Here is a 24,594-nt window from a genome sequence, read left to right on the forward strand (position 1 = left end):
AGAGAGAGGGAGCGGGGTGTGAGAGAGAGGCAGAGGGGCGGGCGAGAGAGAGAGGGTGAGATGCGGGCGAGAGAGAGAGGGAGATAGGAAGGAGAGAGAGAGGGAGAGAGGGGAGTGAGAGGGAGGGAGAGGGGCGGGTGAGAGATAGAGGGGGAGAGGCGGGCGAGAGAGTGAGAGGGAGAGAGGGGACGAGAGAGAGGGAGAGAGGCGGGCGAGAGATAGGGAGAGAGGTGGGTGAGAAGAGAGGGAATGAGGCGGATGAGAGAGAGGGAGAGAGGCGGGCGAGAGAGAAAGAGAGAGGCGGGAGAGAGATAGAGGGTGAGGCGGGCGAGAGAGAGGGAGAGAGGCGGGCGAGAGATAGAGGGAGAGAGGTGGGCGAGAGAGAAGGAGTGAGGTGGGTGAGAGACAGAAAGTGGGAGAGAGGCAGGTGAGAGAGAGGGAGAGAGGCGTTCAAGAGAGAAGGAGTGAGGTGCGTGAGAGACAGAAAGAGGGAGAGAGGCGGGCGAGAGTGAGGGAGACAGAGAGAGGTGGGCGAGAGAGGGAGAGAGAAAGGTTGACGAGAGAGAGAAAGCGAGAGAGGCAGGCGAGAGAGATAGAGGGAGAGAGGTGGGCGAGAGAGGCAGAGAGAGAGAGGCAGGCGAGAGAGAGGGAGACGGAGAGAGGTGGGCGAGAGAGGCAGAGAGAGAGAGGTTGACGAGAGAGAGAAAGCGAGAGAGGCAGGCGAGAGAGATAGAGGGAGAGAGGTTGACAAGAGAGAGAAAGCGAGAGAGGCAGGCGAGAGAGATAGAGGGAGAGAGGTGGGAGAGAGAGAGAGAGGCAGACGAGAGAGGCAGAGAATCGGGCGAGAGAGAGAGGGATGGAGACGGGCGAGAGAGAGGGAGAGGGGCGGGCAAGAGAGAGAGAGAGAAGCGAGCGAGAGGGTGGGAGTGAGGCGGGCAAGAGAGAGAGAGGGAGAGAGGCGGGCAAGAGAGGGAGAGAGGCAGCTGTTTCACTGCACGTACAGGGGCTATATAAATGCACCTCCATGTTGTCCTTGCTCTGGCGTCTGTCTCCGGGTTACCGTTCTCATCAATAAAATATATGATAGAAACGTACAAAACGTCTCAGATGTCACATAGATGTTCAACCTCTCAGGGCAGCCTCTTCAGTTCATCTCAAACCACCCAGTGTGGCTTTGAGCCCCATAGACAGGGAGAGGGGGAGAGGCAGGCGAGAGAGAGGCAGAGAGGCAGGCAAGAGAGAAAGGGAGAAAGGCGGGTGAGAGAGAGGGAAAGAGAGGGAGAGAGGTGGGCAAGAGAGATAGAGGGAGAGACACGTACCGGAGAGAGAGAGAGCGAGAGGCCGTTGAGTGAGACAGGGAGAGAGGCGGGCGAGAGAGAGAGAGGGAGAGAGGCGGGCGAGAAAGAGGGAGAGGGAGAGAGGAAGGCGAGCGAGAGGGAGAGAGGTGGGTGAGAGAGAGAGGGAGAGAGGCGGGCGAGAGAGAGAGGGAGAGAGGCGGGCGAGAAAGAGGGTGAGGGAGAGAGGAAGGCCAGCGAGAGGGAGAGAGGTGGGCGAGAGAGAGAGGGAGAGAGGCGGGCGAGAGAGAGAGAGGGAGAGAGGCGGGCAAGAGGGAGAGAGGGAGAGTGGTGGTGAGAGAGAGAGGCGGGCGAGAGAGAGTGAGGGAGAGAGGCGGGCAAGAGAGATAAAGGGAGAGACACGTACCGGAGAGAGAGAGAGGCGGTCAAGAGAGAGAGGGACAGAGAGGCAGGCGAGAGCGGGAGAGAGGTGGGAGAGTGAGAGAAGGAGAGAGGCGGGCGAGAGAGAGAGAGGAAGAGAGGCGGGCGAGAGAGCGAGGGAGAGAGAGGTGGGCGAGAGAGCAAGGGAGAGAGGCGGGTGAGAGAGAGAGAGAGGTGGGTGAGAGAGAGAGAGAGAGAGAGAGAGAGGCGGGTGCGAGAGAGAGAGAGAGAGGAGGGCGAGAGAGAGGGAAGAGAGGCGGGCGAGAGAAAGTGGGAGAGAGGCGGTCGAGAGAGAGAGGGAGAGAGGCGGGAGAGAGAGGTGGTAAGAGAGAGTGGGAGAGAGGTGGGGAAGAGGGAGGGGGGCGGGCGAGAGAGAGGGAGAGAGGTGGGCGAGAGAGAGGGAGTCAGATGGGCGAGGGAGAGAGGCAGGTGAGAGAGAGAGGGAGAGAGGCGTGCAAGAGAGAGAGAGAGGGAGAGAGGTGGGCGAGAAAGAGTGAGGGAGAGAGGCGCGCAAGAGAAATAGAGGGAGAGACACGTACCGGAGAGAGAGAGAGAGGCAGTCGAGAGAGAGAGGGACAGAGAGGCAGGTGAGTGTGGGACTGAGGCGGGCGAGTGAGAGAGGGAGAGAGGCGGGCGAGAGAGAGAGAGGGAGAGATGTGGGTGAGGGTGAGAGGGAGAGAGGCGGGCAAGAGAGAGAGAGGGGGAGAGAGGTGGGCGAGAGAGAGAGGGAGAGAGGAGGGAGAGAGAGAGAGAGGTAGAGAGGCAGGCGAGAGAGGGAGGTAGAGAGGTGGGCAAGAGAGAGAGGTAGAGAGAGGGGCGAGAGAGAGGGGGAGAGGCGGGCGAGAGAGAGGGAGAGAGGCGGGAGAGAGAGAGGGAGAGAGGCGGGCGAGAAAGAGGGAGAGGGAGAGAGGCGCCGAGAGAGAGGGAGAGAGGCATGCGAGGGAGAGAGAGATAGAGGCGGTCGAGAGAGAGAGGGACAGAGAGGCAGGCGAGAGCGGGAGAGAGGCGGGCGAGTGAGAGAGGGAGAGAGGCGGGCGAGAGAGAGAGAGGGAGAGAGGCGGGCGAGAGAGAGAGAGGGAGAGAGGTGGGTGAGGGCAAGAGGGAGAGAGGCGGGCAAGAGAGAGAGAGAGGGAGAGAGGTGGGCGAGAGAGAGAGAGGGAGAGAGGTGGGTGAGGGTGAGAGGGAGAGAGGCGGGCGAGAGAGAGAGAGGGAGAGAGGCGGGCGAGAGAGAGCGAGGGAGAGAGGTGGGAGAGGGTGAGAGGGAGAGAGGTGGGCAAGAGAGAGAGAGAGGGAGAGAGGCAGGCGAGAGAGAGAGGGAGAGAGGCGGGCGAGAGAGAGGTAGAGAGGCAGGTGAGAGAGGGAGGTAGAGAGGCGGGCAAGAGAGAGAGGTAGAGAGGCGGGCGAGAGAGAGGGGAGAGGTGGGCGAGAGAGAGGGATCGATGCGGGCGAGAGAGAGAGAGGGAGAGAGGTGGGTGAGGGCAAGAGGGAGAGAGGCGGGCAAGAGAGAGAGAGAGGGAGAGAGGTGGGCGAGAGAGAGAGAGGGAGAGAGGTGGGTGAGGGTGAGAGGGAGAGAGGCGGGCGAGAGAGAGGGAGAGAGGCGGGCGAGAGAGAGCGAGGGAGAGAGGTGGGTGAGGGTGAGAGGGAGAGAGGTGGGCAAGAGAGAGAGAGAGGGAGAGAGGCGGGCGAGAGAGAGAGGGAGAGAGGCGGGCGAGAGAGAGGTAGAGAGGCAGGTGAGAGAGGGAGGTAGAGAGGTGGGCAAGAGAGAGAGGTAGAGAGGCGGGCGAGAGAGAGGGGAGAGGTGGGCGAGAGAGAGGGATGGATGCGGGCGAGAGAGGGAGTGAGAGAGGCGGGCGAGAGAGAGACGGAGAGAGGCGGGTGAGAGAGAGGTAGAGAGGCGGGCGAGAGAGGGGGAGAGAGGCGGGCGAGAGAGAGAGGGAGAGAGGCGGGCGACAGAGAGGGAGAGAGGCAGGCGAGAGAGAGAGGGAGAGAGAGAGGGAGGGAGGCGGGCGAGAGAGAGGGTGAGTGGCCTGTGGGCGAGAGAGAGAGCAAGAGAGGTAGGCGAGAGAGAGATGGAGAGAGTGGCAGGCAAGAAAGGGAGAGAGGTGGGCAAGAGAGAGTGAGTTGGGTGAGAGAGAGAGGGAGCGAGAGAGAGTGGGAGCGAGAGACAGGGAAAGAGCCGGGTGGGAGAGAGAGGGAAGAGGTGGGTGAGAGAGAGAGAGGGAGAGAGGCAGGGGCGGGAGAGAGGCGGGCGATAGTGAGAGGGAGAGAGGTGGGAAAGAGTGAGAGAGGGAGGTGAGAGAGAAGTAGAGAGGTGGGAGATAGAGAGGGAGAGAGGCAGGCGAGGGAGTGAAAGAGAGAGGTGGGCGAGAGAGAGAGGGAGAGAGGTGGGTGAGAGAGAGAGGGAGAGAGGCGGGCGAGAAAGAAAGGAAGAGAGGCGGGCGAGAGAGTGAGACAAAGAATCGGTTGAGAGATTGATGGTGAGAGGTGGGTGAGAGACAGGGAGAGTGGCAGGTGAGAGAGAGAGGTTGAGAGGTGGGGGAGAGGGAGGGAGGCGGGCGAGAGAGAGGGAGAGAGGCAGGAGAGAGGCGGCTCTTCCTCTGCACGTACAGGGGCTATATAAATGCACCTCCATGTTGTCCTTGCTCAGGTGTCTGTCTCCGGGTTACCGTTCTCATCAATAAAATATATGATAGATACGTACAAAACATGTCAGACGTCACATAGATGTTCAAACTCTCAGGGCAGCCTCTTCAATTCATCTCACCCCACCCAGTCTGGCTTTGAGCCCCATAGACAGGGAGAGGGGGAGAGGCGGGCGAGAGAGAGAGAGGGAGAGAGGCAGGAGAGAGAGAGTGAGAGAGAGGGAGGGATTCGGGTGAGAGAGAGAGGGAGACAGACGGGTGAGGGAGAGAGGGAGAGAGGCGGGTGAGCAAGAAAGAGAGAGAGGCGGTTGAGAGAGATAGATGTCGAGTGGTGGGTGAGTGAGAGAGGGTGAGAGGCGGGTGAGAGAGAGAGAGAGGCAGAGAGGCGGGCGAGAGAAAGAGGGAGAGGCGGGCGAGAAAGGGAGAGAGGTGGGCGAGAGAGAGAGGGAGAGAGGCGGGCGAGAGAGAGAGGGGGCGAGAGAGAGAGGGGGCGAGGGAGAGAGGGGGGTCGAGAGAGGGGAGGCGAGAGAGAGAGAGAGGCAGGTGAGAGAGAGGGAGAGAGGCAGGCGAGAGAGTGAGAGAGAGGTGGGCGAGAGAGAGAGAGAGAGAGGCGGGAGAGAGGTGGCTCTTTCACTGCACGTACAGGGGCTATATAAATGCACCTCCATGTTGTCCTTGCTCTGGCGTCTGTCTCCGGGTTACCGTTCTCATCAATTAAATATATAATAGACACGTACAAAACGTCTCAGACGTCACAGAGATGTTCAACCTCTCAGGGCAGCCTCTTCAGTTCATCTCACCCCACCCAGTGTGGCTTTGAGCCCCATACACAGGGAGAGGGGGAGAGGCGGGCGAGAGAGAGAGAGAGGGAGAGAGGCGGGTGAGAGTGAGAAAGGGAGAGAGATTTGGGCGAGAGAGAGAGGGAGAGAGGTGGGTGAGAGAGCGAGGGAGAGAGGCGGGCAAGAGAGAGAGAGGGAGAGAGGTGGATGAGAGAGAGAGGCGGGCGAGAGAGAGTTAGGGAGAGAGGTGGGCAAGAGAGATAGAGGGAGAGACACGTACCGGAGAGAGAGAGAGGCAGTCGAGAGAGAGAGGGACAGAGAGGCAGGCGAGAGCAGCAGAGAGGCAGGCGAGTGAGAGAGGGAGAGAGGTGGGCGAGAGAGAGGGATAGAAGTGGGGAAGAGAGAGAGGGAGAGAGGCGGGCAAGACAGAGGGAGAGAGGTGGGTTAGAGAGAGAGAGAGAGAGAGGTGGGCGAGAGAGGGAGAGAGGCGGGCGAGAGAGAGAGAGGGAGAGAGGCGGGCGAGAGAGAGAGAGGGAGAGAGGTGGGTGAGAGAGAGAGGCGGGCGAGTGAGAGAGGGAGAGAGGCTGGCGAGAAAGAGGGAGAGGGAGAGAGGTGGGTGAGAGAGAGGGAGAGAGGTGGGCGAGAGAGAGAGAGAGAGAGGTGGGTGAGAGAGAGAGAGAGAGGTGGGTGAGAGAGAGATAGAGAGGGAGAGAGGTGGGCGAGAGAGAGAGAGGGAAAGAGGCGGGCGAGAAAGAGGGAGAGGGAGAGAGGTGGGTGAGAGAGAGGGAGAGAGGTGGGCAAGAAAGGGAGAGAGAGAGGTGGGCGAGAGAGAGAGGGAGAGAGGTGGGCAAGAGAGTGAGAGGGAGAGAGGTGGGCAAGAGAGAGAGAGGGAGAGAGGTGGGCAAGAGAGAGAGGCGGGCGAGAGACAGTGAGGGAGCGAGGCGGGTAACAGAGATAGAGGGAAAGACACGTACTGGAGAGAGAGAGAGAGGGATGCGGTCAAGAGAGAGAGGGACAGAGAGGCAGGCGAGAGCAGGAGAGAGGTGGGCGAGAGAGATGAAGAGAGGCGGGCGAGAGAGAGAGGGAGAGAGAGGAGGCTGAGAGGGAGAGGGAGTGCGAAGGGCGAGAGAGAGAGGGAGAGAGGCGGGCGAGAGAGAGTGGGAGAGAGAGGCGGCTAAGCGGAAGAGGGAGTGCGAAGGGCGAGAGAGAGAGGGAGAGAGGCGGTCGAGAGATAGATGCAGTCGAGAGCGGGAGAGAGGCGGGCGAGAGAGAGAGACGGAGAGAGGAGTGCGAGAAAGAGGGAGAAGGAGAGAGGCGGGCGAGAGAGATCTAGGGAGGCGGGTGAGAGAGAGAGGGACAGAGAGGCAGGCGAGAGCGGGAGAGAAGCGGGCGAGAGAGAGAGGGAGAGAGGTGGGCGTGAGAGAGAGGGAGAGAGGCGGGTGAGAGAGAGAGAGGGAGAGAGGCGGGCGAGAGAGAGAGAGGGAGAGAGGCAGGAGAGATGCTGCTCTTTCACTGCGCATACAGGGGCTATATAAATGCACCTCCATGTTGTCCTTGCTCTGGCGTCTGTCTCCGGGTTACCGTTCTCATCAATAAAGTATATGATAGACACGTACAAAATGTGTCAGACGTCACATAGATGTTCAACCTATCAGGGCAGCCTCTTCAGTTCATCTCACCCCACCCAGTGTGGCTTTGAGCCCCATAGACAGGGAGAGGGGGAGAGGCGGGCGAGAGAGAGAGGGAGAGAGGCGAGAGAGAGGGAGAGAGGTGGGCGAGAGAGAGAGGGTGACAGACGGGCGAGAAAGAAAGGGAGACTGACGGGCAAGGGAGAGAGGGAGAGGCGGGCGAGAGAGATAGATGTCGAGAGGCGGGCGAGAGAGAGAGAGGGAGAGAGGCGGGAGAGAGAGAGAGGGAACAGATGGGCGAGAGAGAGTGGGAGACAGACGGGTGAGGGAGAGAGGGAGAGAGGCGGGCGAGCAAGAAAGAGAGCGAGGCGGTTGAGAGAGATAGATGTTGAGAGGCGGGTGAGTGAGAGAGGGTGAGAGGCGGGTGAGAGAGAGAGAGAGGCAGAGAAGCAGGCGAGAGAAAGAGGGAGAGGCGGGCGAGAAAGGGAGAGAGGCGGGCGAGAGAGAGAGGGGCGAGAGAGAGAGGGGGCAAGGGAGGGGGGGGTCGAGAAAAGGGAGGCGAGAGAGAGAGAGAGAGGGAGGCAGGCGAGAGAGAGGGAGAGAGGCAGGCAAGAGAGAGGGAGCAGGGTGTGAGAGAGAGGCAGAGAGGTGATCGAGCGAGAGAGGGAGAGATGCGGGCGAGAGAGAGAGGGAGAGAGGCGGGCGAGAGAGAGGGAGCGGGGTGATAGAGAGAGGAAGAGAGGCGGGCGAGAGAGAGGGAGAGAGGTGGGCGAGTGAGAGGGAGAGAGGCAGGCGTGAGAGAGAGGGAGAGAGGCGGGCGAGAGAGTGAGAGAGAGGTGGGCGAGAGAGAGAGAGGGAGAGAGGCGGGCGAGACAGAGAGGGAGAGAGGCGGGAGAGAGGAGGCTCTTTCACTGCTCATACAGGGGCTATATAAATGCACCTCCATGTTGTCCTTGTTCAAGTGTCTGTCTCCGGGTTACCATTCTCATCAATAAAATATATGATAGACACGTACAAAACGTGTCAGACTTCACATAGATGTTCAACCTCTCAGGGCAGCCTCTTCAGTTCATCTCACCCCACACAGTGTGGCTTTGAGACCCATAGACATGGAGAGGGGGAGAGGAGGGCTAGAGAGAGAGAGAGAGAGAGAGAGAGGCAGGTGAGAGAGAGAGAGAGAAGGGAAGGCCAGAGAGAGAGGGAGAGAGGCGGGTGAGAGTGAGAGAGGGAGAGAGATGTGGGCGAGAGAGAGAGGGAGAGAGGCGGGTGAGAGTGAGAAAGGGAGAGAGATTTGGGCGAGAGAGAGAGGGAGAGAGGCGGGTGAGAGAGAGAGGGAGAGAGGCGGGCAAGAGAGAGAGAGGGAGAGAGGTGGATGAGAGAGAGAGGCGGGCGAGAGAGAGTGAGGGAGAGAGGTGGGCAAGAGAGATAGAGGGAGAGACACGTACCGGAGAGAGAGAGAGAGAGAGAGAGGCAGTCGAGAGAGAGAGGGACAGAGAGGCAGGCGAGAGCAGCAGAGAGGCAGGTGAGTGAGAGAGGGAGAGAGGTGGGTGAGAGAGAGAGGGATAGAAGTGGGGAAGAGAGAAAGGGAGAGAGGCGGGCAAGACAGAGGGAGAGAGGTGGGCGAGAGAGAGAGAGAGAGGTGGGCGAGAGAGAGAGGGAGAGAGGCGGGCGAGAGAGAGAGAGGGAGAGAGGCGGGCGAGAGAGATAGAGGGAGAGAGGCGGGCAAGAGAGAGAGAGGGAGAGAGGTGGGCGAGAGAGAGAGGCGGGCGAGAGAGAGTGAGGGAGAGAGGAGGGCAAGAGAGAGAGAGAGATAGGCGGTCGAGAGAGAGAGGGACAGAGAGGCAAGCAAGAGCGGGAGAGAGGCGGGCGAGTGAGAGAGGGAGAGGGGCTGGCGAGAAAGAGGGAGAGGGAGAGAGGAGGGTGAGAGAGAGAGAGGTGGGTGAGAGAGAGAGAGAGAGGTGGGCGAGAAAGAGAGAGAGAGAGGTGGGCGAGAGAGAGAGGGAGAGAGGTGGGCAAGAGAGAGAGAGGGAGAGAGGCGGGCAAGAGAGAGAGAGGGAGAGAGGTGGGCAAGAGAGAGAGGTGGGCGAGAGACAGTGAGGGAGCGAGGCGGGCAACAGAGATAGAGGGAAAGACACGTACTGGAGAGAGAGAGAGAGGGATGCGGTCGAGAGAGTGAGGGACAGAGAGGCAGGCGAGAGCGGGAGAGAGGTGGGCGAGAGAGAGGGAGAGAGGCGGATGAGAGAGAGGGAGAGAGGCGGGCGAGAGAGAGTGGGAGAGAGAGGCGGCTAAGCGGGAGAGGGAGTGCGAAGGGCGAGAGAGAGAGGGAGAGAGGCGGTCGAGAGATAGATGCAGTCGAGAGCGGGAGAGAGGCGGGCGAGAGAGAGAGACGGAGAGAGAAGCGCGAGAAAGAGGTAGAAGGAGAGAGGCGGGCGAGAGAGATCTAGGGAAGCGGGTGAGAGAGAGAGGGACAGAGAGGCAGGTGAGAGCGGGAGAAAAGCGGGCGAGTGAGAGAGGGAGAGAGGCTGGCGAGAGAGAGAGGGAGAGAGGCGAGCGAGAGAGAGAGAGGGAGATAGGCGGGCGAGAGAGAGAGGGAGAGAGGCAGGCGAGAGAGGGAGGGAGAGAGGCGGGCGAGAGAGAGAGGGAGAGAGACGGGCGAGAGAGAGGTAGAGAGGCGGGTGAAAGAGAGGGAGAGAGACGGGCGAGAGAGGGAGGGAGAGAGGCCGGCGAGAGTTGGGGACAGAGGCGGGCGAGAGATGGGGAGAGAGAGAGAGGGAGAGAGGCGGGCGAGAGAGAGAGGGAGAGAGGCGGGCGAGAGAGAGGTAGAGAGGCGGGCGAGAGAGGGAGGGAGAGAGGCGGACGAGAGAGTGAGAGAAAGATGCGGGCGAGAGAGTGATGGTGAGAGGTGGGTGAGAGACAGGGAGAGAGGCAGGCGAGAGAGAGAGGGAGAGAGGTGGGGGAGAGGGAGGGAGGCGGGCGAGAGAGAGGGAGAGAGGCAGGAGAGAGGCTGCTCTTTCACTGCACGTACAGGGGCTATATAAATGCACCTCCATGTTGTCCTTGCTCAGGTGTCTATCTCCGGGTTACCGTTCTCATCAATAATATATATGATAGACACGTGCAAAATGTGTCAGACGTCACATAGATGTTCAACCTCTCAGGGCGGCCTCTTCAGTTCATCTCACCCCACCCAGTGTGGCTTTGAGCCCCATAGACAGGGAGAGGGGGAGAGGCGGGCGAGAGAGAGAGGGCGAGAGGCGGGTGAGAGTGAGAGGGAGAGAGATGTGGGCGAGAGAGAGAGGGAGAGAGGCGGGTGAGAGTGAGAAAGGGAGAGAGATTTGGGCGAGAGAGAGAGTGAGAGAGGTGGGTGAGAGAGGGAGGGAGAGAGGCGGGCAAGAGAGAGAGAGGGAGAGAGGTGGATGAGAGAGAGAGGCAGGCGAGATAGAGTGAGGGAGAGAGGTGGGCAAGAGAGATTGAGGGAGAGACACGTACCGGAGAGAGAGAGAGAGAGAGAGGCAGTCGAGAGAGAGAGGGACAGAGAGGCAGGCGAGAGCAGCAGAGAGGCAGGCGAGTGAGAGAGGGAGAGAGGTGGGCGAGAGAGAGAGGGATAGAAGTGGGGAAGAGAGAAAGGGAGAGAGGCGGGCAAGACAGAGGGAGAGAGGTGGGCGAGAGAGAGAGAGAGAGAGAGGTGGGCGAGAGAGAGAGAGAGAGGTGGGCGAGAGAGAGAGGGAGAGAGGCGGGCAAGAGAGAGAGAGGGAGAGAGGTGGGCGAGAGAGAGAGGCGGGCGAGAGAGAGTGAGGGAGAGAGGAGGGCAAGAGAGAGAGAGAGATAGGCGGTCGAAAGAGAGAGGGACAGAGAGCCAAGCAAGAGCGGGAGAGAGGCGGGCGAGTGAGAGAGGGAGAGGGGCTGGCGAGAAAGAGGGAGAGGGAGAGAGGAGGGTGAGAGAGAGTGAGAGAGGCGGGCGAGAGAGAGAGAGAGAGGTGGGTGAGAGAGAGAGAGAGAGGTGGGCGAGAGAGAGAGAGAGAGGGAGAGAGGTGGGCGAGTGAGAGAGAGGGAAAGAGGCGGGCGAGAAAGAGGGAGGGGGAGAGAGGCGGGTGAGAGAGAGGGAGAGAGGTGCGCGAGAAAGAGAGAGAGAGAGGTGGGCGAGAGAGAGAGGGAGAGAGGCGGGCAAGAGAGAGAGAGGGAGAGAGTCAGGCAAGAGAGAGAGAGGGAGAGAGGTGGGCAAGAGAGAGAGGCGGGCGAGAGACAGTGAGGGAGCGAGGCGGGCAACAGAGATAGAGGGAAAGACACGTACTGGAGAGAGAGAGAGAGGGATGCGGTCGAGAGAGTGAGGGACAGAGAGGCAGGCGAGAGCGGGAGAGAGGTGGGCGAGAGAGAGGGAGAGAGGCGGGCGAGAGAGAGGGAGAGAGGCGGGCGAGAGAGAGTGGGAGAGAGAGGCGGCTAAGCGGGAGAGGGAGTGCGAAGGGCGAGAGAGAGAGGGAGAGAGGCGGTCGAGAGAGAGAGGGAGAGAGGCAGGCGAGAGAGGGAGGGAGAGAGGCGGGCGAGAGAGAGAGGGAGAGAGACGGGCGAGAGAGAGGTAGAGAGGCGGGTTAAAGAGAGGGAGAGAGATGGGTGAGAGAGGGAGGGAGAGAGGCCGGCGAGAGTTGGGGAAAGAGGCGGGCGAGAGATGGGGAGAGAGAGAGAGGGAGAGAGGCGGGCGAGAGAGAGAGGGAGAGAGGTGGGCGAGAGAGAGGTAGAGAGGCGGGCGAGAGAGGGAGGGAGAGAGGCGGGCGAGAGAGTGAGAGAAAGATGCGGGCGAGAGAGTGATGGTGAGAGGTGGGTGAGAGACAGGGAGAGAGGCAGGCGAGAGAGAGAGGGAGAGAGGTGGGGGAGAGGGAGGAAGGCGGGCGAGAGAGAGGGAGAGAGGCAGGAGAGAGGCTGCTCTTTCACTGCACGTACAGGGGCTATATAAATGCACCTCCATGTTGTCCTTGCTCAGGTGTCTATCTCCGGGTTACCATTCTCATCAATAATATATATGATAGACACGTACAAAATGTGTCAGACGTCACATAGATGTTCAACCTCTCAGGGCGGCCTCTTCAGTTCATCTCACCCCACCCAGTGTGGCTTTGAGCCCCATAGACAGGGAGAGGGGGAGAGGCGGGCGAGAGAGAGAGGGCGAGGGGCGGGTGAGAGTGAGAGGGAGAGAGATGTGGGCGAGAGAGAGAGGGAGAGAGGCGGGTGAGAGTGAGAAAGAGAGAGAGATTTGGGCTAGAGAGGGAGGGAGAGAGATGGGTGAGAGAGAGAGGGAGAGAGGCGGGCAAGAGAGAGAGAGGGAGAGAGGTGGATGAGAGAGAGAGGCGGGCGAGATAGAGTGAGGGAGAGAGGTGGGCAAGAGACATTGAGGGAAGACACGTACCGGAGAGAGAGAGAGAGAGAGAGGCAGTCGAGAGAGAGAGGGACAGAGAGGCAGGCGAGAGCAGCAGAGAGGCAGGCGAGTGAGAGAGGGAGAGAGGTGGGCGAGAGAGAGAGGGATAGAAGTGGGGAAGAGAGAAAGGGAGAGAGGCGGGCAAGACAGAGGGAGAGAGGTGGGCGAGAGAGAGAGAAGAGAGAGGTGGGCGAGAGAGAGAGGGAGAGAGGCGGGCGAGAGAGAGAGGGAGAGAGGTGGGCGAGAGAGAGAGGCGGGCGAGAGAGAGTGAGGGAGAGAGGAGGGCAAGAGAGAGAGAGAGATAGGCGGTCGAGAGAGAGAGGGACAGAGAGGCAAGCGAGAGCGGGAGAGAGGCGGGCGAGTGAGAGAGGGAGAGAGGATGGTGAAAAAGAGGGAGAGGGAGAGAGGTGGGTGAGAGAGAGTGAGAGAGGTGGGCGAGAGAGAGAGAGAGGTGGGTGAGAGAGAGAGAAAGAGGTGGGCGAGAGAGAGAGAGAGGGAGAGAGGTGGGCGAGAGAGAGAGAGGGAAAGAGGCGGGCGAGAAAGTGGGAGAGGGAGAGAGGCGGGTGAGAGAGAGGGAGAGAGGTGGAAGAGAAAGAGAGAGAGAGAGGTGGGCGAGAGAGAGAGGGAGAGAGGCGGGCAAGAGAGAGAGAGGGAGAGAGGCGGGCAAGAGAGAGAGAGGGAGAGAGGTGGGCAATAGAGAGAGGCGGGCGAGAGACATTGAGGGAGCGAGGCGGGCAACAGAGATAGAGGGAAAGACACGTACTGGAGAGAGAGAGAGAGGGATGCGGTCGAGAGAGAGAGGGACAGAGTGGCAGGCGAGAGCGGGAGAGAGGTGGGCGAGAGAGAGGGAGAGAGGTGGGGTAGAGAGAGAGGGAGAGAGGCGGGCGAGAGAGAGAGGGAGAGAGGGGCGGCTAAGCGGGAGAGGGAGTGCGAAGGGCAAGAGTGAGAGGGAGAGAGGCGGTTGAGAGATAGATGCAGTCGAGAGCGGGAGAGAGGCGGGCGAGAGAGATCTAGGGAGGCGGGTGAGAGAGAGAGGGACAGAGAGGCAGGCGAGAGCGGGAGAGAAGCGGGCGAGTGAGAGAGGGAGAGAGGCGGGCGAGAGAGAGAGGGAGAGAGGTGGGCAAGAGAGAGAGGGACATAGGCGGGCGAGAGAGAGAGGGAGAGAGGTGGGCGAGAGAGAGAGGGAGAGAGGCGGGCAAGAGAGAGAGGGACATAGGTGGGCGAGAGAGAGAGGGAGAGAGGCGGGAGAGAGAGAGAGAGGGAGAAAGGCGAGCGAGAGAGAGAGAGGGAGCTAGGCGGGTGAGAGAGAGAGGGAGAAAGGCAGGCGAGAGAGGGAGGGAGAGAGGCGGGCGAGAGAGAGAGGGAAATAGGCAGGCGAGAGAGAGGTAGAGAGGCGGGTGAAAGAGAGGGAGAGAGACGGGCGAGAGAGGGAGGGAGAGAGGCCGGCGAGAGTTGGGGAAAGAGGCGGGCGAGAGATGGGGAGAGAGAGAGAGGGAGAGAGGCGGGCGAGAGAGAGAGGGAGAGAGGTGGGCGAGAGAGAGGTAGAGAGGCGGGCGAGAGAGGGAGGGAGAGAGATGGGCGAGAGAAAGAGGGAGAGAGGCGGGCGAGAGAGAGGGAGAGAGGCGGGCGAGAGAGGGAGGGAGAGAGGCCGGCGAGAGTTGGGGAAAGAGGCGGGCGAGAGATGGGAAGAGAGAGAGAGGGAGAGAGGCGGGCGAGAGAGAGAGGGAGAGAGGTGGGCGAGAGAGAGGTAGAGAGGCGGGCGAGAGAGGGAGGGAGAGAGATGGGCGAGAGAAAGAGGGAGAGAGGCGGGCGAGAGAGAGGGAGAGAGGCGGGCAAGAGAGAGGGAGAGAGGCGGGCGGGAGAGAGGGAGAGAGGTGGGCGAGAGAGTGAGAGAAAGATGCGGGCGAGAGAGTGATGGTGAGAGGTGGGTGAGAGACAGGGAGAGAGGCAGGCGAGAGAGAGAGGGAGAGAGGTGGGGGAGAGGGAGGGAGGCGGGCGAGAGAGAGGGAGAGAGGCAGGAGAGAGGCTGCTCTTTCACTGCACGTACAGGGGCTATATAAATGCACCTCCATGTTGTCCTTGCTCAGGTGTCTATCTCCGGGTTACCGTTCTCATAAGTAAAATATATGATAGAAACGTACAAAACGTCTCAGACGTCACATAGATGTTCAACCTCTCAGGGCAGCCTCTTCAGTTCATCTCACCCCACCCAGTGTGGCTTTGAGCCCCATAGACAGGGAGAGGGGGAGAGGTGGGCGAGAGAGAGAGGGAGACAGACGGGCGAGAGAGAGAGGGAGACAGACGGGTGAGAGAGAGAGGGAGACTGACGGGCGAGGGATAGAGGGAGAGGCGGGCGAGAGAGATAGATGTCGAGAGGCGGGCGAGTGAGAGAGGGAGAGGCGGGCGAGGAAGGGGGAGAGGCGGGCGAGAGAGAGAGGGAGAGAAGCGGGCGAGGGAGAGAGGGACAGAGGCGGGAGAGAGAGAGGCGGGCGAGAGACAGAGGGAGAGAGGCAGGCGAGAGAGAGGGAGCGGGGCGAGAGAGAGAGGCAGAGAGGCGGGCGAGATAGAGGGAGAGAGGAGGGTGAGGGAGAGAGAGAGGGAGAGAGGCGGGTGAGAGGGAGAGAGAGGTGGCTGAGAGAAAGAGGTAGAGAGGCAGGTGAGAGAGAGAGAGGGAGAGAGGCAGGCAAGAGAGAGAGGGAGAGAGGTGGGCGAGAGAGAGAGGCGGGCGAGAGAGAGTGAGGGAGGGAGGTGGGCAAGAGAGATAAAGGGAGAGACACGTACCGGAGAGAGAGAGAGAGAGAGAGGCAGTCGAGAGAGAGAAGGACAGAGAGGCAGGCGAGAGCGGCAGAGAGGCAGGCGAGTGAGAGAGGGAGAGGGGCGGGCGAGAGAGTGAGAGGGAGAGAGGCGGGCGAGAGAGAGAGGGAGAGAGGTGGGCGAGAGAGAGATGGCGAGAGGCGGGCGAGAAAGAGGGAGAGGGAGAGAGGCGGGCAAGAGAGAGAGGCGGGTGAGAGAGAGTGAGGCAGAGAGGTGGGCAAGAGAGATAGAGGGAGAGACACGTACCGGAGAGATTGAGAGAGAGAGGCGGTCAAGAGAGAGAGGGACAGAGAGGCAGGCAAGAGCGGGAGAGAGGCGGGCGAGTGAGAGAGGAAGAGAGGCGGGCGAGAGAGAGAGAGGGAGAGAGGCGGGCAAGAGAGAGGGAGAGAGGCGGGCGAGAGAGAGAGGGAGAGAGAGGCGGCTGAGAGTGAGATGGAGACCGAAGGGCGAGAGAGAGAGGGAGAGAGGTGGGCGAGAGAGAGAGAGAGGCGGTCGAGAGAGAGATGCAGGCAAGAGCGGGAGAGTGGCGGGCGAGTGAGTGAGGGAGAGAGGCGGGCAAGAGAGAGAGAGAGGGAGAGAGACGGGCGAGAAAGAGGGAGAAGGAGAGAGGCGGGCGAGAGAGAAGTAGAGAGGCGGACAAGAGAGAGAGAGAGAGTGGTGGGCAAGAGAGAGAGGGAGTGAGAGAGGCAGCTGTTTTACTGCACGCACAGAGGCTATATAAATGCACCTCCATGTTGTCCTTGCTCTGGCATCTGTCTCCAGGTTACCGTTCTCATCAATAAAATATATGATAGACACGTACAAAACGTGTCAGACGTCACATAGATGTTCAACCTCTCAGGGCAGCCTCTTCAGTTCATCTCACCCCACCCAGTGTTGCTTTGAGCCCCATAGACAAGGAGAGGGGGAGAGGCGGGCGAGATAGAGAGAGAGGGAGAGAGGCAGGTGAGAGTGAGAGAGGGAGAGAGAGGTGGGCGAGAGAGAGAGAGGGAGAGAGGCGGGTGAGAGAGAGAGGGAGAGAGGCGGGCAAGAGAGAGAGAGGGAGATAGGTGGGTGAGAGAGAGCGGCGGTCGAGAGAGAGTGAAGGAGAGAGGCGGGTAAGAGAGATAGAGGGAGAGACACGTACCGGAGAGAGAGAGAGAGAGGCGGGCGAGTGCGAGAGGGAGACAGGCGGGCGAGCGAGTGAGAGGGAGAGAGGCAGGCGAGAGAGAGAGGGAGAGAGAAGCTGCTGAGAGTGAGATGGAGAGCGAAGGGCGAGAAAGAGGGAGAGGGAGAGAGGCGGGCAAGAGAGAGAGCAGGAGAGAGGTGGGCGTGAGAGAGAGGGAGAGAGGCGGGCGAGAGAGAGAGAGGGAGAGAGGCAGATGAGAGAGAGAGGGAGAGAGGCGGGCGAGAGAGAGATGGAGAGATTTGGGCGAGAGAGAGAGAGGGAGAGAGGCCGGCGAGAGTTGGGGAAAGAGGAGGGCGGGAGATGGGGAGAGAGAGAGAGGGAGAGAGGCGGGCAAGAGAGAGAGGTAGAGAGGCGGGCGAGAGAGAGAGGTAGAGAGGCGGGCGAGAGAGAGAGAGAGAGGCGGTCGTAAGAGAGAGAGAGAGGCAGTCGAGAGAGATACAGGCAAGAGCGGGAGAGTGGCGGGCGAGTGAGAGAGGGAGAGAGGCGGGCAAGAGAGAGAGAGGGAGAGAGACGGGCGAGAAAGAGTGAGAAGGAGAGAGGCAGGCGAGAGAGAGGTAGAGAGGCGGGCGAGAGAGAGAGAGAGGCGGTCAAGAGAGAGAGGGACAGAGAGGCAGGCGAGAGCAGGAGAGGCGGACGAGAGAGAGAGAGGGAGAGAGGAGGGCGAAAGATAGAGGGACAGAGACGGGTGAGAGAGAGAGGGAGAGAGGTGGGCGAGAGAGAGAGGTAGAGAGGCGGGCGAGAGAGATGGAGAGAGGCAAGCGAGAGAGAGAGGGAGAGAGGCCGGGGAGAGAGAGGTAGAGAGGCGGGCGAGAGAGAGGGAGAGAGGCGGGGGAGAGAGAGGGAGAGAGGTGGGCGAGAGAGAGAGGGAGAGAGGCGGGCGAGAGAGAGGGAGTGAGGCGGATGAGACATAGAGGGAGGGAGGCAGGCGAGAGAGAGGGAGAGAGGAGGGCGAAGAGAGGGAGTGAGGTGGGTGAGAGACAGAAAGAGGGAGAGAGGCGGGCGAGAGAGAGGGAGAGGAAGAGAGGTTGACAAGAGAGAGAAAGCGAGAGAGGCAGGCGAGAGAGATAGAGGGAGAGAGGTGGGAGAGAGAGAGAGAGGCAGACGAGAGAGGCAGAGAATCGGGCGAGACAGAGAGGGATGGAGACGGGCGATAGAGAGGGAGGGGGCGGGCAAGAGAGAAAGAGAGAAGCGAGTGAGAGGGTGGGAGTGAGGCGGGCGAGAGAGAGAGAGGCAGTCGAGAGAGAGGGTGAGAGGCGGGCAAGAGAGAGGGAGAGAGGTGGGCGAGAGAGAGAGGGAGAGAGGCAGTCGAGAGAGAGATGCAGGCAAGAGCGGGAGAGTGGCGGGCGAGTGAGAGAGGGAGAGAGGCGGGCAACAGAGAGAGAGGGAGAGCGGCGGGCGAGAAAGAGGGAGAAGGAGAGACGCGGGCGAGAGAGGTAGAGAGGTGGGCGAGAGAGAGAGATAGAGAGGCGGCCAAGAGAGAGAGGGACTGAGAGGCAGGCGAGAGTGGGAGAGAGGCGGGTGAGTGAGAGAGGGAGAGAGGTGGGCGAGAGAGAGAGAATGAGAGAGGCGGGCGAGAGAGAGAGGGACAGAGGCGGGTGAGAGAGAGAGGGAGAGAGGTGGGCGTGAGAGTGAGGGAGAGAGGCAGGCGAGAGAGAGAGAGGGAGAGAGGCGGGCGAGAGAGAGAGGGAGAGAGTTGGGCGAGAGAGAGAGGGAGAAAGGCCGGCGAGAGTTGGGGCAAGAGGCGGGCGAGAGATGGGGAGAGAGAGAGAGGGAGAGAGGTGGGGGAGAGAGAGAGGGAGAGAGGCGGGTGAGAGAGAGGTAGAGAGGCGGGTGAAAGAGAGGGAGAGAGGCGGGCGAGATAGAGGGAGAGAGGCGGGCGAGAGAGTGGGAGAGAGGCGGGTGAGAGAGAGAGGGAGAGAGTCAGGTGAGAGAGAGAGAGGTGGGTGAGAGAGAGGCAGAGAGGCGGGTGAGAGAGAGGTAGAGAGGCGGGTGAAAGAGAGGGAGAGAGGCGGGCGAGAGAGAGGGAGAGAGGCGGGCGAGAGAGAGGGAGAGAGGCGGGCGAGAGAGAGAGGGAGAGAGTCAGGTGAGAGAGAGAGAGGTGGGTGAGAGAGAGGCAGAGAGGAGGGCAAGAGAGAGAGGGAGAGATGTGTGCGAGAGAGAGAAAGGGAGAGAGGCGGCCAGAGAGAGACAGGGAGAGAGGAGTCCAGAGAGAGAGGCAGACAAGAGAGTGGGAGGGAGAGAGCCGGGCGAGAGAGAGGCAGGCGAGAGAGGGAGAGAGGCGGGCGAGAGAGAGAGGGAGAGAGGCGGGCGAGAGAGAGAAGTTCAGAGGCGGGTGAGAGAGAGAGGGAGAGAAGTGGGCGTGAGAGAGAGGGAGAGAGGCGGGCGAGAGAGAGGGGGAGAGGCCGGCGAGAGAGAGAGGGAGAGAGGTGTGCGAGAGAGAGAAAGGGAGAGAGGCGGCCAGAGAGAGACAGGGAGAGAGGTGTCCAGAGAGAGAGAGGCGGGCGAGAGAGAGGAAGGGAGAGAGCCGGGAAATAGAGAGGCGGGCGAGAGAGAGAGAAGCGGGCGAGAGAGAGAGAGGTGGGCGTGAGAGTAAGTGAGAGAGGTGGGAGAGAGAGGGAGAGAGGCGGGCGAGAGAGAGGGAGAGAGGCGGGCGAGAGAGAGAGGGAGAGAGTCAGGTGAGAGAGTGAGAGGTGGGTGAGAGAGAGGCAGAGAGGAGGGCAAGAGAGAGAGGGAGAGATGTGTGCGAGAGAGAGAAAGGGAGAGAGGCAGCCAGAGAGAGACACGGAGAGAGGAGTCCAGAGAGAGAGGCAGACAAGAGAGTGGGAGGGAGAGAGCCGGGCGGGAGAGAGGCAGGCGAGAGAGGGAGAGAGGCGGGCGAGAGAGGGAGGGAGAGAGGCGGGCGAGAGAGAGAAGTTCAGAGGCGGGCAAGAGAGAGAGGGAGAGAAGTGGGCGTGAGAGAGAGGGAGAGAGGCAGGCGAGAGAGAGGGGGAGAGGCCGGCGAGAGAGAGAGGGAGAGATGTGTGCGAGAGAGCGAAAGGGAGAGAGGCGGCCAGAGAGAGACAGGGAGAGAGGTGTCCAGAGAGAGAGAGGCGGGCGAGAGAGAGGAAGGGAGAGAGCCGGGAAATAGAGAGGCAGGCAAGAGAGAGAACAGCAGGCGAGAGAGAGAGAGGTGGGCGTGAGAGTGAGAGAGGTGGGTGAGAGAGGGAGAGAGGTGGGCGAGAGAGAGGAAGAGAGCCGGGCGAGAGAGAGGAAGAGAGCCGGGTGAGAGAGAGAGAGGGAGAGCGGTGGGCGATAGAGAGAGAGGGAGAGAGGTGGGTGACGGTGAGAGGGAGAGAGGAGGGTGAGAGAGAGAGAGGGAGAGAGGCGGGCGAGAGAGAGAGAGGGAGAGAGGTGGGTGAGGGTGAGAGGGAAAAAGGCGGGCGAGAGAGAGAGAGGGAGAGAGGCGGGCGAGAGAGAGAGAGGGAGAGAGGTGGGTGAGGGAGAGAGGGAGGGAGAAAGGCAGGCGAGAGAGAAAGGAGGAGATGCGGCCGAGAAGAGGGAAGGTAAGAGGTGGGCGAGGGAGAGTGAGGGAGAGAGGAAGGTGAGAGAGAGGGAGAGGGGGCGAGAGAGAGGGAGAGAGGTGGGCGAGAGAGAGGGGGAAAGAGTTGGGCGAGAGAGAGAGGAGGGCGAGAGAGGGAGAGAGGCGGGCGAGAGAGAGAGGGAGAGAGGTGGGCAAGAGAGAGAAAGGGAGAGAGGCAGCCAGAGAGAGACAGGGAGAGAAGTGTCCAGAGAGAGAGAGGCGGGCGAGGGAGAGGGAGGGAGAGCACTGGGCGAGAGAGAGGTGGGCGAGAGAGAGAGAAGCGGGCGAGAGAGAGAGAGGCGGGCGAGAGAGTGAGTGAGAGAGGCGGGCGAGAGAGAGAGAGAGGTGGGCGACAGAGAGGGAGAGAGCCGGGTGAGAGAGAGGGAGAGAGCCGGGCGCGAGAGGGAGAGAGGCGGGCGAGAGAGAGGGAGAGAGAGAGAGAGAGAGGTGGGCGAGAGAGTGAGTGAGAGAGGCGGGCGAGAGAGAGAGAGAGGTGGGCGACAGAGAGGGAGAGAGCCGAGTGAGAGAGAGGGAGAGAGCCGGGCACGAGAGGGAGAGAGGCGGGCAAGAGAGAGAGGCAGAGAGGCAGGCGAGAGAGAGAGGGAGAGAGGCGGGCGAGAGAGAGGGAGAGATGCGGGCGAGAGAGAGGTAGAAAAGCAGGCGAGAGAGAGGCGGGTAAGAGAGAGAGAGAGGTGGGTGAGAGGGAGAGAGGAAGGCGAGAGAGAAAGGGAGAGAGGTGGGCAAGAGAGAGGGAGATAGGTGGGTGAGAGAGAGAGGGAGAGAGGCGGGCGAGATAGAGAGAGAGGTGGGAGAGAGAATGGAGAGAGGCGGGCGAGAGAGAGGGAGAGAGAGGGAGAGAGAGAAAGGGAGAAAGGCGGGAGAGAGAGAGGGAGAGGTTGGTGAGAGAGAGGGAGAGAGAGAAGTAGAGAGGTGGGCGAGAGAGAGGGAGAGAGGCGGGCGAGAGAGAGAGAGACAGAGAGGTGGGCGAGAGAGAGAGGGAGAGAGGCGGGTAAGAGAGAGAGAGGGAGAGAGGTGGGCAAGAGAGAGAGGCGGGCGAGAGAGAGTGAGGGAGAGAGGCGGGCAAGAGTGATAGAGGGAGAGACACGTACCAGAGAGATTGAGAGAGAGAAGCGGTCGAGAGAGAGAGGGACAGAGAGGCAGGCAAGAGCGGGAGAGAGGCAGGAGAGTGAGAGAGGAAGAGAGGTGGGCGAGAGAGAGAGGGAGAAAGGCGGGAGAGAGAGAGGGAGAAAGGTGGGCGAGGGAGAGGGAGAGAGGTGGGTGAGAGAGAGGGAGAGGTGCGGGCGAGATATAGAGGGGAAGAGGCGGGCGAGAGAGAGAGAGTGAGAGGGATAGAGGGGGCGAGAGAGAGAGGGATAGAGGCAGGTGAGAGAGAGAGGGAGAGAGGTGGGCATGAGAGAGAGGGAGAGAGGCGGGCAAGAGAGAGGCGGGCGAGAGGGAGAGAGGAAGGCGAGAGAAAAAGGGAGAGAGGTGGCGAGAGAGAGAGAGAGGGAGAGAGGCAGGTGAGAGATAGAGGGAGAGAGGCGGGCGATAGAGCGGGAGAGAGGCGGGTGAGAGAGAGGGAGAGAGGCGGGCGAGAGAGAGGTAAAAAGGCGGGCGAGAGAGAGGCGGGCGAGAGAGAGAGAGAGAGGAGGGCAAGAGGGAGAGAGGAAGTCGAGAGAGAAAGGGAGAGAGTTGGGCAAGAGAGAGGGAGATAGGCGGGCGAGAGAGAGAGGGAGAGAGGCGGGCGAGCAAGAGAGAGAGGTGGGCGAGAGAGATGGAGAGAGGCGGGTGAAAGAGAGGGAGAGAGAGGGAGAGAGAAAAAGGGAGAAAGGTGGGAGAGAGAGAGGGAGAGGTTGGTGAGAGAGAGGGAGAGAGAGAGAGGTAGAGAGGTGGCCGAGAGAGAGGGAGAGAGGTGGGCGAGAGAGAGAGACAGAGAGGTGGGCGAGAGAGAGAGGGAGAGAGGCGGGTGAGAGAGAGAGGTGGGCAAGAGAGAGGGAGAGAGGCGGGCGAGAGAGAGGGAGAGAGAGGGAGAGAGAGAGGGTGAGAGGCGGACGAGAGAGAGGGAGAGAAGCGGGCAAGAGAGAGAGAGGGAGAGAGGCAGGTGAGAGAAAGGGAGAGAGGCGGCTCTTTCACTGCACGTACAGGGGCTATATAAATGCACCTCCATGTTGTCCTTGCTCAGGTGTCTGTCTCCGGGTTACCGTTCTCATCAATAAAATATATGATAGACACGTACAAAACGTGTCAGACGTCACATAGATGTTCAACCTCTCAGGGCAGCCTCTTCAGTTCATCTCACTCCACCCAGTGTGTATTTGAGCACCATAGACAGGGAGAAGGGGAGAGGCGGGCGAGATAGAGAGAGAGGGAGAGAGGTGGGCAAGAGAGAAAGGGAGGGAGGCGGGTGAGAGTGAGAGAGGGAGAGAGAGGTGGGCGAGAGAGAGAGGGAGAGAGGCGGGTGAGAGAGAGAGGGAGAGAGGCGGGCAAGAGAGAGAGAGGGAGAGAGGTGGGTGAGAGAGAGAAGCGTTCGAGAGAGAGTGAAGGGGAGAGGCGGGCAAGAGAGATAGAGGGAGAGACATGTACCGGAGAGAGAGAGAGAGAGAGAGAGAGGCGGTCGAGAGAGAGAGGGACAGAGAGGCAGGCGAGAGTGGGAGAGAGGTGGGCGAGTGAGAGAGGGAGAGAGGCGGGCGAGAGAGTGAGAGGGAGAGAGGCGGGCGAGAGAGAGAGGGAGAGAGGTGGGCGAGAGAGAGAGAGAGAGAGAGAGAGAGGCGGGCGAGAAAGAGGGAGAGGGAGAGAGGCGGGCAAGAGAGAGAGAGGGAGAGAGGTGGGCAAGAGAGAGAGGCGGGCGAGAGAGAGTGAGGGAGAGAGGTGGGTAAGAGAGATAGAGGGAGAGACACGTACCGGAGAGATTGAGAGAGAGAGGCGGTCGAGAGAGAGAGGGACAGGGAGGCAGGCAAGAGCGGGAGAGAGGCGGGCAAGAGAGAGGGAGACAGACGGGCAAGGGAGAGGCGGGCGAGGGAAAGAGGCAGGCAAGCAAGAAAAAATGAGAGGCGGGTGAGAGAGATAGATGTCGATAGGCGGGTGAGTGAGAGAGGGAGAGAGGCGGGTGAGAGAGAGAGGGATAGGCGGGTGAGAGAGAGGGAGAGAGGCGGGCGAGAGAGAGGGTGAGAGAGGCGGGCAAGGGAGAGAGAGAGAGGTGGGCAAGAGAGAGGGAGAGAGGCAGGCAAGAGCAAAAGAGGGAGAGAGGCAGGCGAGAGAAAGGGAGAGTTGCGGCTCTTTCACTGCACGTACAGGGGCTATATAAATGCACCTCCATGTTGTCCTTGCTCAGGTGTCTGTCTCCGGGTTACCGTTCTCATCAATAAAATATATGATAGACACGTACAAAACGTCTCAGAAGTCACATAGATGTTCAACCTCTCAGGGCAGCCTCTTCAGTTCATCTCACCCCACCCAGTGTGGTTTTGAGCACCATAGACAGGGAGAGGGGGAGAGGCGGGCGAGATAGAGAGAGGGAGAGAGGTGGGCGAGAGAGAGAGGGAGAGAGGCGGGTGAGAGTGAGAGAGGGAGAGAGAGCTGGGTGAGAGAGAGAGAGGGAGAGAGGCGGGTGAGAGAGAGAGGGAGAGAGGCGGGCAAGAGAGATAGAGGGAGAGAGGTGGGTGAGAGAGAGAGGCGGTCGAGAGAGAGTGAAGGAGAGAGGCGGGCAAGAGAGATAGAGGAAGAGACACGTACCGGAGAGAGAGAGAGAGAGAGGGACAGAGAGGCAGGCGAGAGCGGGAGAGAGGTGGGCGAGTGAGAGAGGGAGAGAGGCGGGCGAGAGAGTGAGAGGGAGAGAAGCGGGTGAGAGAGAGAGGGAGAGAGGTGGGCGAGAGAGAGAGAGGGAGAGAGGCAAGCGAGAAAGAGGGAGTGGGAGAGAGGCGGGCAAGAGAGAGAGAGGGAGAGAGGTGGGCAAGAGAGATAGAGGGAGAGACACGTACCGGAGAGATTGAGAGATAGAGGCGGTCGAGAGAGAGAGGGACAGAGAGGCAGGCAAGAGCGGGAGAGAGGTGGGCGAGTGAGAGAGGAAGAGAGGCGGGCAAGAGAGAGAGAGGGAAAGAGGCAGGCAAGAGAGAGGGGCGGGCGAGAGAGAGAGGGAGAAAGACGCGCGAGGGAGAGGCGGGCGAGAGAGAGAGGGACAGAGGCAGGCGAGCAAGAAAGAGAGAGAGACGGGTGAGAGAGATAGATGTCGATAGGCGGGTGAGTGAGAGAGGGAGAGAGGCGGGCGAGAGAGAGGGAGAGAGGCGGGCGAGAGAGAGGGTGAGAGAGGTGGGCGGGGGAGAGAGGCGGGCGAGAGAGAGGGAGCGGGGCGATAGAGAGAGGCAGAGAGGCGGGCGAGAGAGAGGGAGAGAGGCGGGCGAGAGAGAGGGAGAGAGGCGGGTGAGAGAGAGGGAGTGAAGTGGGTGAGAGACAGAAAGAGGGAGAGAGGCGGGCAAGAGAGAGGCAGATAGGCGGGCGAGAGAGAGAGGGAGAGAGGCAGGCGAGAGAGAGAGGGAGGTGGGCGAGAGAATGGAGAGAGGCGGGCGAGAGAGAGGGAGAGAGAGGGAGAGAGAGAAAGGGAGAAAGGCGGGAGAGAGAGAGGGAGAGGTTGGTGAGAGAGAGGGAGAGAGAGAGAGGTAGAGAGGCGGGTGAGAGAGAGGTAGAAAGGCGGGCGAGAGAGAGACGGGCGAGAGGGAGAGAGGAAGGCGGGAGAAAAAGGGAGAGAGGTGGGCAATAGAGAGGGAGAGAGGCGGGCGAGAGACAGAGAGAGAGGGAGAGAGGCAGGTGAGAGATAGAGGGAGAGAGGCGGGCGAGAGAGAGGGAGAGAGGCGGGTGAGAGTGAGGGAGAGAGGCGGGCGAGAGAGAG

Source organism: Carcharodon carcharias, assembly GCF_017639515.1.
Source record: "Carcharodon carcharias isolate sCarCar2 chromosome 27 unlocalized genomic scaffold, sCarCar2.pri SUPER_27_unloc_13, whole genome shotgun sequence".
Lineage (NCBI taxonomy): Eukaryota > Metazoa > Chordata > Chondrichthyes > Lamniformes > Lamnidae > Carcharodon > Carcharodon carcharias.